At 48.7% G+C, this 10,250-nt stretch overlaps 1 long non-coding RNA gene across 1 annotated transcript; it reads left to right on the forward strand.

Moving 5' to 3' along the window:
- The first annotated feature begins 1,014 nt into the window (after window positions 1–1,014).
- On the forward strand, window positions 1,015–9,736 carry LOC132809915 (uncharacterized). The gene is made up of 3 exons (XR_009642630.1): window positions 1,015–1,475; window positions 8,095–8,187; window positions 9,202–9,736. It is a non-coding gene; the product is annotated as an uncharacterized LOC132809915 (long non-coding RNA).
- The last annotated feature ends 514 nt before the right edge of the window (window positions 9,737–10,250 follow it).

Genomic DNA, 10,250 nt, shown 5'->3' on the forward strand with positions numbered 1-10,250 from the left:
TGGAGGTGGGGAAAATGGGGTAGAGATGGAATTGTGGGAGGGAGACTGCGACGGCATGAGAGAGAGAGAGGGGGAGAGGGAAAGTGGAGGCAGGTGGAGAAACCGGGGTTGGAGGGTGTGTGTGTGAGAGAGGGGGGGATGAGGGAGAGGGTTGAGAAAGAGAGTGTGTGCTGAAAGAGAGAGAGAGAGAGAGAGAATTGAGGAGAAAGAGTAGGGGAGAGGTAATGGGGAGGCTGGGTTGGAGTTGGGGGGACAGAGGGAGTTAAACCCAGCTCCTGAGCTCAGGGCGCGGGGCCCTCCCCTTCCCTGAGGACCAGGACTTGGGGCTGAGTCTGTCTCTCTCCAGCTCAGCTTCTCCAACACAAAGACACACAACAACATCGGTCCTCTGCTGCTCGGCACGCTTTCATCAGCATTTTTATTGGTTACAAATGGAAGTGATGGATACAGTCAGTGGGATGGTGCCTTTTCTCACTGGCCCCTGAGTTGTGAGAAACATTGAAATGTTTCCCTGTAACCCCCCTGTGGGATAAGGAGGGACAAACCAGCGCTCCCCTCAGTCTGTTACCATAGCGACAGGCTGCTCCATCGCTGAAACACTGAACTGAAATGAGAAAATCCCGGATGGTGTGATTAATGAGGGAATTTGATGGATGGATGGATTTGGGTGAAGGGATATTTCAGCACATTCTTCAGCTGCTGCCTGAACTTAGTCTGGGTCACGGCATAAATCACGGTGTTTGTGCAGCAACTGAGGAGCTGCAGCATGAAGCCCAATTCCGCACAAAGGGATGGAGATACACAGGCCGATACCCAATCCACCACATCCGGTACCATATAGAATACAGCATTAACGTTGACCATAACAGGATGAAATTGGCCGAGATCACAAACAGTAAAATGATGGATTTTTTTCGGTTTCTCATTTCAGTGTCAGACTGAGCGTCCCCATTGGTGTGAGCGCGGAGTCTCCTGCGGGCTCTGCTGGTCACTAAAATGTGTCTGACGGTGAGAACATTGAGCAGCAGAATCAGGAGAAATGGGACCCCCGGGGTTAGAATGTGGTGGAGGGACTCGATTGTGACCCAGACACTGGAGACTCGAACAGCGTCTGTTACATCACAAAACCAGGGGGTGTTCACCAGCCAATACCGAGCCGTGAGCATAAAATACCAGGAAATGTTCTTTAAACAGCTCAGCACAGTCACTGCTCCCAGAACCACAGCCGCCGTTTTCTCACTGCAATATTTACTTTTCAGCTTCTGGCAACAAATGGCCACAAACCGATCAAAGGTGAAAGTGACGGTGAACCAGACAGAGCAGTCAGTGGCTGCATAAAGCAGGACGGCGTGGATATTACACACGGGGACGGAGTCCCTCAGGAAATAAAACTGTTCCCGATAAACAATGGGAATGTGTCTCAGGATCAGGTCGAGGATAATGACCAGGAGATCCGCCGCTGCCATGGCCCCCAGGTAACGTCTGACACATGGAGACAATCCACAATCTTTATAAAGCAGGACGTAGATGGTCACTACGTTAACTGTGAGGAAGGAAAACAAACCCATTATCCATCAGCCTGGAGGCAAAGGGACCCGTTTGATCGGGGACCCAGTGAGATTTTCAAATGTGTCCCTGTATTCAGGGATTTATTAAAATAATTGGAGCTGGAATAACAAATGGGAAGGTCGGAATTACTGACAAAAATGTGACATAAACCACAAGAAACCCTCCCTCCCCAAACACACAGAGACACATCCATAAGGACAGATGGTTTCTAGAACATTCCCACACACTCGATCACTCGAGAGCAGACACAGGTCACTCCTTCCCAGTTCCTAATACGGAGGGTGGGAACGTTGCTGTCCTGAAGGATTCTCTCCCAGTTTCCTGAAGACAAACGGAGTTTGGGAATTTCTGTATTTTGGTCTAAATTGTGGTCGATCCTGTGTTGTGGAGAAATGTAAACGCAGGGAAAACGTATTCACCCCTTTAACTGCCTGAGGGGCCTTCGGAACAGTGTCTCCTCCTCCCTGGAACGGGATCTCTTCCCTCGGGATCTTATCGTTTGTTCAATTCACTGACGTCGGCCGTTCACAAACAAACAACGTCAGGGACAGAACGTTCCGGGGAATGTCAGTTATAGAATGTCAGGGACAGAACGTTCCGGGGAATGTCAGTTATAGAATGTCGGGGACAGAACGTTCCGGGGAATGGCAGTTATAGAATGTCAGGACAGAACGTTCCGGGAATGTCAGTTATAGAATGTCAGGGACAGAATGTTCCGGGGAATGGCAGTTATAGAATGTCGGGGACAGAACGTTCCGGGGAATGGCAGTTATAGAATGTCAGGGACAGAACGTTCCGGGGAATGTCAGTTATAGAATGTCAGGGACAGAATGTTCCGGGGAATGGCAGTTATAGAATGTCAGGGACAGAACGTTCCGGGAATGTCAGTTATAGAATGTCGGCGACAGAACGTTCCGCGGAATGTCAGTTATAGAATGTCAGGGACAGAACGTTCCGGGGAGCTCCGTGACCTGTCCATCACCTTTCTCCCCATCCACCAACATGATGTACTGTGCACAGGCTACATATCCATCCAGCACAGTGAGCTGCACTGACCACATCACTGCATTATCTATAAATCTCAACCAGACAGTCTGACCAGCACAGAGACCTGTGCAGTGATCACCCGTGAATTCATCTGTAACCCAGGAGCAGTTACCCTCCCAGCATGTAGGACTGTGTACCCCACCCCAGTGCATTGATCTGTAACCCAGGAGCAGTTACCCTCCCAGCATGTAGGGCTGTGTGCCCCACCCCAGTGCATTGATCTGTAACCCAGGAGCAGTTACCCTCCCAGCATGTAGGGCTGTGTACACCACCCCAGTGCATTGATCTGTAACCCAGGAGCAGTTACCCCCCCAGCATGTAGGGCTGTGTACCCACCCCAGTGCATTGATCTGTAACCCAGGAGCAGTTACCCTCCCAGCATGTAGGGCTGTGTACCCCACCCCAGTGCATTGATCTGTAACCCAGAAGCAGTTACCCTCCCAGCATGTAGGACTGTGTACCACACCCCAGTGCATTGATCTGTAACCCAGGAGCAGTTATCCTCCCAGCATGTAGGGCTGTGTACCCAACCCCAGTGCATTGATCTGTAACCCAGGAGCAGTTACCCTCCCAGCGTGTAGGACTGTGTACCCAACCCCAGTGCATTGATCTGTAACCCAGGAGCAGTTACCCTCCCAGCATGTAGGGCTGTGTACCACACCCCAGTGCATTGATCTGTAACCCAGGAGCAGTTACCCTCCCAGCATGTAGGGCTGTGTACCCCACCCCAGTGCATTGATCTGTAACCCAGAAGCAGTTACCCTCCCAGCATGTAGGACTGTGTACCACACCCCAGTGCATTGATCTGTAACCCAGGAGCAGTTACCCTCCCAGCATGTAGGGCTGTGTACCCAACCCCAGTGCATTGATCTGTAACCCAGGAGCAGTTCCCCTCCCAGCGTGTAGGACTGTGTACCCAACCCCAGTGCATTGATCTGTAACCCAGGAGCAGTTACCCTCCCAGCATGTAGGACTGTGTACCCCACCCCAGTGCATTGATTAGATTACTTACATTGTGGAAACAGGCCCTTCAGCCCAACAAGTCCACACTGACACGCCGAAGTGCAACCCACCCATACCCCTACATTTACCCCTTACCTAACACTACGGGCAATTTAGCATGGCCAATTCACCTGACCCGCACATCTTTGGACTGTGGGAGGAAACTGGAGCACCCGAGGAAACCCACGCAGACACGGGGAGAACGTGCAAACTCCACACAGTCAATCGCCTGAGGCATGAATTGAACACGGGTCTATGGCGCTGTGAGGCAGCAGTGCTAACCACTGTGCCACCGTGCGGCCCCAGGAATAGAAGGATCATCCACACGAGGCTGTGCTAATTTCTTGGTGCTATCGTGTTGAACTCACCTCATTAACTACCCATGGTGTCCCTCTCATTCAATACCAGCCCGATTCTCCCACCCATCATGCGTGCCCCTGGGTATTCTGTGACCCCTGGCACTGGTGCCACGGCGGTCCTGGTGGATGGGCTAGTACAGAGGGTGACCATTCTCTTCCCAGAGGGAGCCACACCACCAGACCCACTGAGCATGGTCTGAGCTCCCCACCCAGCTCAGTGCAGTATCTGCGGTCTGCAGAAATGTCCAGCAATACAGGACAAGCATCAATAACCTTCCCCGCTCTGTCAGGATAAGGGTCACTGTATTCTCTCTGCTCACTGTATATCTGTTATGGCACCTTCCCCCCCCCCCCCCACACCCCACCACTCTCTCTCTCTCTCGCCCCCGTCCCCCCTCTCTCCCGCTCTCTCTCTCCCTCTCTCTCACTCCCTCCGTCCACTTTACCCCTCACACTAATAACACTTCATGGATACAACCCTGTGGACTGACTCCATCCGAACCCCTCCCCATGTCCCCCACGTACACCGGCACTCACAGCAGGGCCACCCACTCCACCCTCCCTTTCTCCCATTCCAGGAGAAACAGCTTGCAGTTGGACCGAAAGGGCCAAGCCGGGTGGTGGAGTGCCCGATATCCATTCCCTCACCCCCCTCACCTCGCCATGTGGGGAGGACCCTGGTACGACCCTGGAAGCCTCATGTGGGGATTCTGAAACATCCACGTCCCACCGACCGAGTGAGGAGCAATGTTCAGTGAGGGGCAACTCTCACTTTAAACCCACTGGCAGCTCCGTTTCCCTCCCGGCACAACTTAGAAGCCGTGGCCCTGATGCCATCTCCCTTCTGTGTCGAGTTGGTACAAATGGAATCCCCACGGTCTCGGGGGGCAGGAGGGTGGGCTCACAGCACATCGTCACCACCACCTCCCAGGAAGGGAGCACGGAGGCTCCCTCCCTCACCGCCCCCTATAAACAGCTCAGATACTGACACTAATCTGTGATAGTTACTGCTCTCCCCACTTGTCCTGACATCTTCAACAATCTGTGCTCATATACACACAGCGCACTCTGTTCCTGCAGCCCCTTTATAATGGCACAGCCTGTTTTAAACTGTCTTTATCTTTCATACCAAAGTGCATCACCTCACACTGCTCTGCGTTGATCCCCGTCTACCAGCGTGTCACTGTCCTGTTAGAGTTCCACACTGTCCTCCATAGACTTTACAATACTTGCAGGTTTGGTACCATTTACAAACATTAAGATTGTCATAGTGTCACAGTCCCCATGAAACAACTGAAATCCTGCCCCACACACAGGAGTGTGAGCAAGTGAAATACTGATATATTCCCAAGGACAGAATCGAATAATGACATACTGTCAATGGAACAACAAAAGTCCTGACATATACGAGACAGAGTAGATGAAATATTGACAAACCACAGAGCAAGAAAAATCCGGATAGGTTCCACTTATCTATATTCATCAGGGTGTAATGGGATGAAGGTGAAAGTGTGTACTGTACCTTTAAGCCAGGGTGAATGCTGCTCTGAACTGAGAGCTTACAAGTACCTGTGATATGCGAGGATGGCAGACCCAGAAACAGTATATTGCTGTAGAGCTGGGTCGGGTTATTAGCAGTTAAGAGATAGAGGGTCTCTTTCAGTTCACTTTCAGTGTTAAAAACTACATTGTTGTTTTTATTTAAACAGTGGAATTTGGGAGTTCTCTGTCACTCATATTTCAACAGTTTATGAGGCGAATTGAGCATTTATTCATGTTTAGTTTAAATTACCAGATGAGATCTATGCCGTGTCCTAACAATTGCTGTGTGTGTATCTGTGTGTCCCTGTGTGGGGCAGGTCTGGCAGTCTCTGTGGTGCTGAAAGTGATGCAATGCCTCCCTCTGCTGGCCTCCCCACGCCACTGCACCGGCATTGGTAGAGGGTGAAAACCAACAGGGATTCACTCAGAGAGGGGGAGGGAGAGGGCAGCTGCTCACAGCACCATCCAAACTGATGTCTTATCCATGTACTGATCTAAATGTCCTTTAAACATTGTAACTGTACCTGTTTTCACAACATGCTCTGCAAGTTCATTCCACACACAAGCCAGCTTCTGTCTAAAATAATTACCTTTCCTGACTTTTGTAAATCTTTTTTCCTCGCACCTTAAAATATCCCTCAGTTTTGAATCCCTAACTCTAGGGAAAAGACATCAGCCCTACAGCTTATCTGTACCCCTCATCACTTTATAAACCTCTGCAAACTTACCCCTCCATCTCACACTCTCCAGTGAAAAATGTCCCAACCTATTCAGCCTCTCCTTATAGCTCAATCCCTCCATTTGCAGCAACATCCAGGTTAAACTCTTCTGAACCCTCTCCAGCTTAATAACATCAAGATCAATAATATCAAAGTGAATAGTCAATGTATTTTATAAGGGTGGTGGACACCAAAACTAGAGGATATAGTTGTAAGAGGGGAAACATTTAAAAGTGACCTAAGGGCAGCTGTTTCACCCAGAGGCTGGTGTGCCTATGGAATGAGTGGGCAGGATGTCCAGACTGGACACAGTATTCCGGGAGAGGTCTCACCAATGTCCTGTACAACCTCAACATGACGTCCCAATTCCGATACTCAAAGGTCTGACCATTGAAGACAATTGTGTTAAACACCTTCTTAACCACATTATCTATATGAGATGCAACTTTTAAAGAATTATACCTGATGGCCGCGGTCTCTGTTCTACAACACTGCCAAAGGCCCTACGTTTAATTGTATAAGTCTTACCCTTGTTTGATTTACCAAATCCAATACCTCGCATTAATCCAAACTAAATTCCATCTGCCACGCCTCGGCCAGTGAGTGATATTACCACCTCCTCACCTTCCCCGTTTAATTTTAAAATGCCCACCCCTCTCCAGGAGGCCTGCACACTCCGGCCTTGATTTTCACAAAGACCCTGAGCTTCGTTTGCCTTGTGTGGTTAGGGGGAGGAGGGACGGATTGCAGACACAGTCAGTGGGGAGGAGAGGCTGGACAGTAATCAGCGGCCTGGTATCATTTCATGGTTTTAGGCAGAGGGCAGACACACGTGAGAGTTGGGTTATACTGATCGGTGTTTTGGGACCAGAAATTATGGTCTTTCTCCGTGTCTGGTGTTCAGTAATAACTATCTATTTTTGAGAGCCTTCACTGGGCAGAGTATGTCTGCAGGATTTCTGTCCCTAATATTGCAGACTACAGATAATAGCGATTAAAGATGTTCATAGTTAATTTCGATCTTGCACTTGTTTAACAAAACAAAATGTTTTGTGTAGTTCAGTAATGGTAACCTGATTATAATAAATCCACACCAAGCTGAACGCTGCCCCTTATAATGTGACCCAAAATCTGGGTATAGTAGTGTCGTGGGTAATGTCCGTGCCTCTGAGTCATGGCTCTGGGTTTGATTCCAATTCCTGAAATTGTTTGGTAGTGTTCCTAGCTCTGGACCAGAAGGTGTGGATTCATGTCCTGCCTGTTGCAGAGGTATGTCACAGCATGTCATAATAGGCTGATGGACAAACACACAGGAGAATAATGTTACAGCTTTATGGGTATTGCCGAGTGGTGCTCGTGTCCCTACCTCCGGGCACAAAGGTCTAGGTGTAAATCCCACAGAAGGTCTCCTAATATATCTGAACAAACTGATTAAACTGGTTTTAGAATTGTGACTTGATGGAGAAAGAACAGGTGTGGGTGTTGAATTTCAGCATTTCGGCCCGGGATTATTGAAAGTACAGCCATTCGTGTTGATTGGAGTCACATTTCGCAGCAGGAAAGGTTTATAAAATCAGAACGGTCATGGATAGGGTTTGTAGTCAAGGTTTTTCCCCAGTTTAGGGGCGTCCAAAACTAGAGGACATTGGTGGAAAGTGAGAGGGGAAAGGTTTTGAAGAGGCCTAAGGGACACCTTTTCACACAGAGGATGGTGTGCGTATGGAATGAGCTGCCAGAGGAAGTGGTGGAGGCTGGTACAACTACATCATGTAAAAAGCATCTGGATGCTGACAGACCTGCCGAGCTTTTCCAGCAATTTCTGTATTTGTTAAAACAAAACATTCATTTTAACACAGGTATCTATGTTAGCTGTTTGGATACAGAATTGGCTGGCCAACAGAAGACAGCGAGTGGTAGTGGAAGGAAAATATTCTGCCTGGAAGTCAGTGGTGAGTGGTGTTCCACAGGGCTCTGTCCTTGGGCCTCTACTCTTTGTAATTTTATTTAATGATTTGAATGAGGGGATTGAAGCAAGTTTACAGATGACACGTAGGTTGGAGGTGTTATTGACAGTGTAGAGGGCTGTTGTAGGCTGCAGCGGGACATTGACAGGATGCAGAGATGGGCTGAGAGGTGGCAGATGGAGTTCAACCTGGATAAATGCGAGGTGATGCATTTTGGAAGGTCGAATTTGAAAGCTGAGTACAGGATTAAGAATAGGATTCTTGGCAGTGTGAGGAACAGAGAGATCTTGGTGTGCAGGTACATACATCTCTTAAAATGGCCACCCAAGTGGACAAGGTTGTTAAGAAAGCACATGGTGTTTTGGCTTTCATTAACAGTGGGATTGAGTTTGAGTCGTGAGATCTTGTTGCAGCTCTATGAAACATTGGTTCGAATGCACTTGGAATACTGCGTCCATTTCTGGTCACCCGATTGTAGGAAAGATGTGGATGCTTTGGAGAGGGTTCAGAGGAGGTTTACCAGGATGCTGCCTGGACTGGAGGGCTTCTCTTCTGAGGAGAGGTTGACAGAGCTCGGACTTCTTTCATTGCAGAAAAGGAGGAGGAGGGGGACCTAATTGAGGTATTCAAGATTGAGAGGCATAGATAGTGTTGATAGCCAGAGACTATTTCCCAGGGCAGAAATGGCTAACACAGGGGTCATAGTTTTAAGCTGGATGGAGGAAAGTATAGAGGGGATGTCAGAGGCGGGTTCTTTACACACAGAGTTGTGAGAGCATGGAATGCATTGCCAGCAGCAGCTGTGGAAGCAGGGTCATTTGGGACATTTAAGAGACTGCTGGATATGCATATGGTCACAGAAATGTGAGGGTGCTTACATGAGGATCAATGGTCGGCACAACATGGTGGGCTGAAGGGCCTGTTCTGTGCTGGACTGTTCTATGTTCCATGTTCTATGTATTCTGAATACATTAAACATTTTATTTTTTAATGACGCAGGGCCATATAAACATATCTTCAAATCGATCGAGACCATTTTCTGCTCAGGGTATGGCTCTGTGTATGACAGCAGCAATGATGCACCGACATGGAACAGGGAATGTGATGGAGACATAGTTTGGACAATGTACAAGGAGACCTCACATGGCCCAGTTTGGGAGAGAATGACATTATTGTGTGATTCAACTCAGAGAGGGAGAAAGTGTCATCTGCCCGAGAAGAAACGGCCTATTGCACTCTCTCTCCTTCATTATTCCTCATCACAGTAACGTGTGCGAGCTAAAACAAAACTCTACTGTCATCATTACCATTCTTATTTTTATAGAATCCTGCAGTGTGGAAACAAGCCCTTCGGCCCAACAAGTCCATACTAACCCTCCAATCAGTCACCTTCCCATGCCCTTACAGTTACCACTGACTAGTGCACCTAAAGTAGAAATCGCTGAACACTATGGACTATTTGACCAATCCACTTGAATTATACAGCTTTGGGCTGTGGGAGGAAACGGGAGCACCCATCAGAAGCTCACACAGACAAGGGGGGAAGATGCAAACTCCACGCAGATAGTCGCCCGAGGCTCGAATTGAACTCATGCCCCTGATGCTGTGATGTAACAGTGCGAACTACTGAGCCACTGTGCTAACCTGGAACCTCCCGCCAGCCTAATGCAAAGGGAATTCAGCCAAATCCAACTCTCCCAGGATAAAATCCCATTGCTAGCAGCTGTGTGAGTACAATATCTTCAGAAGCAGAATAACATTTTGGACAATCTCTCAATTTTTCCTTTTGTCATTTGTTACACTAATATTTTGAGAAGGTTGCAGAAATTTTGTTTATTTTAAGGGCGGCATGGTGGCAGTGGTTAGCACTGCTGTCTCACAGCACCAGAAACCCGGGTTCAATTCCCGCCTCAGGCGACTGACTGTGTGGAGTTTGCACATTCTCCCCGTGTCTGCGTGGGATTCCTCCCACAATCCAAAAATGTGCAGGTTAGGTGAATTGACCATGCTAAATTGCCCGTAGTGTAAGGTGCCAGGGTAAGTGCAGA

Source organism: Hemiscyllium ocellatum, unplaced genomic scaffold (assembly GCF_020745735.1).
Source record: "Hemiscyllium ocellatum isolate sHemOce1 unplaced genomic scaffold, sHemOce1.pat.X.cur. scaffold_1408_pat_ctg1, whole genome shotgun sequence".
In the NCBI taxonomy this organism is placed as follows: Eukaryota; Metazoa; Chordata; class Chondrichthyes; order Orectolobiformes; family Hemiscylliidae; genus Hemiscyllium; species Hemiscyllium ocellatum.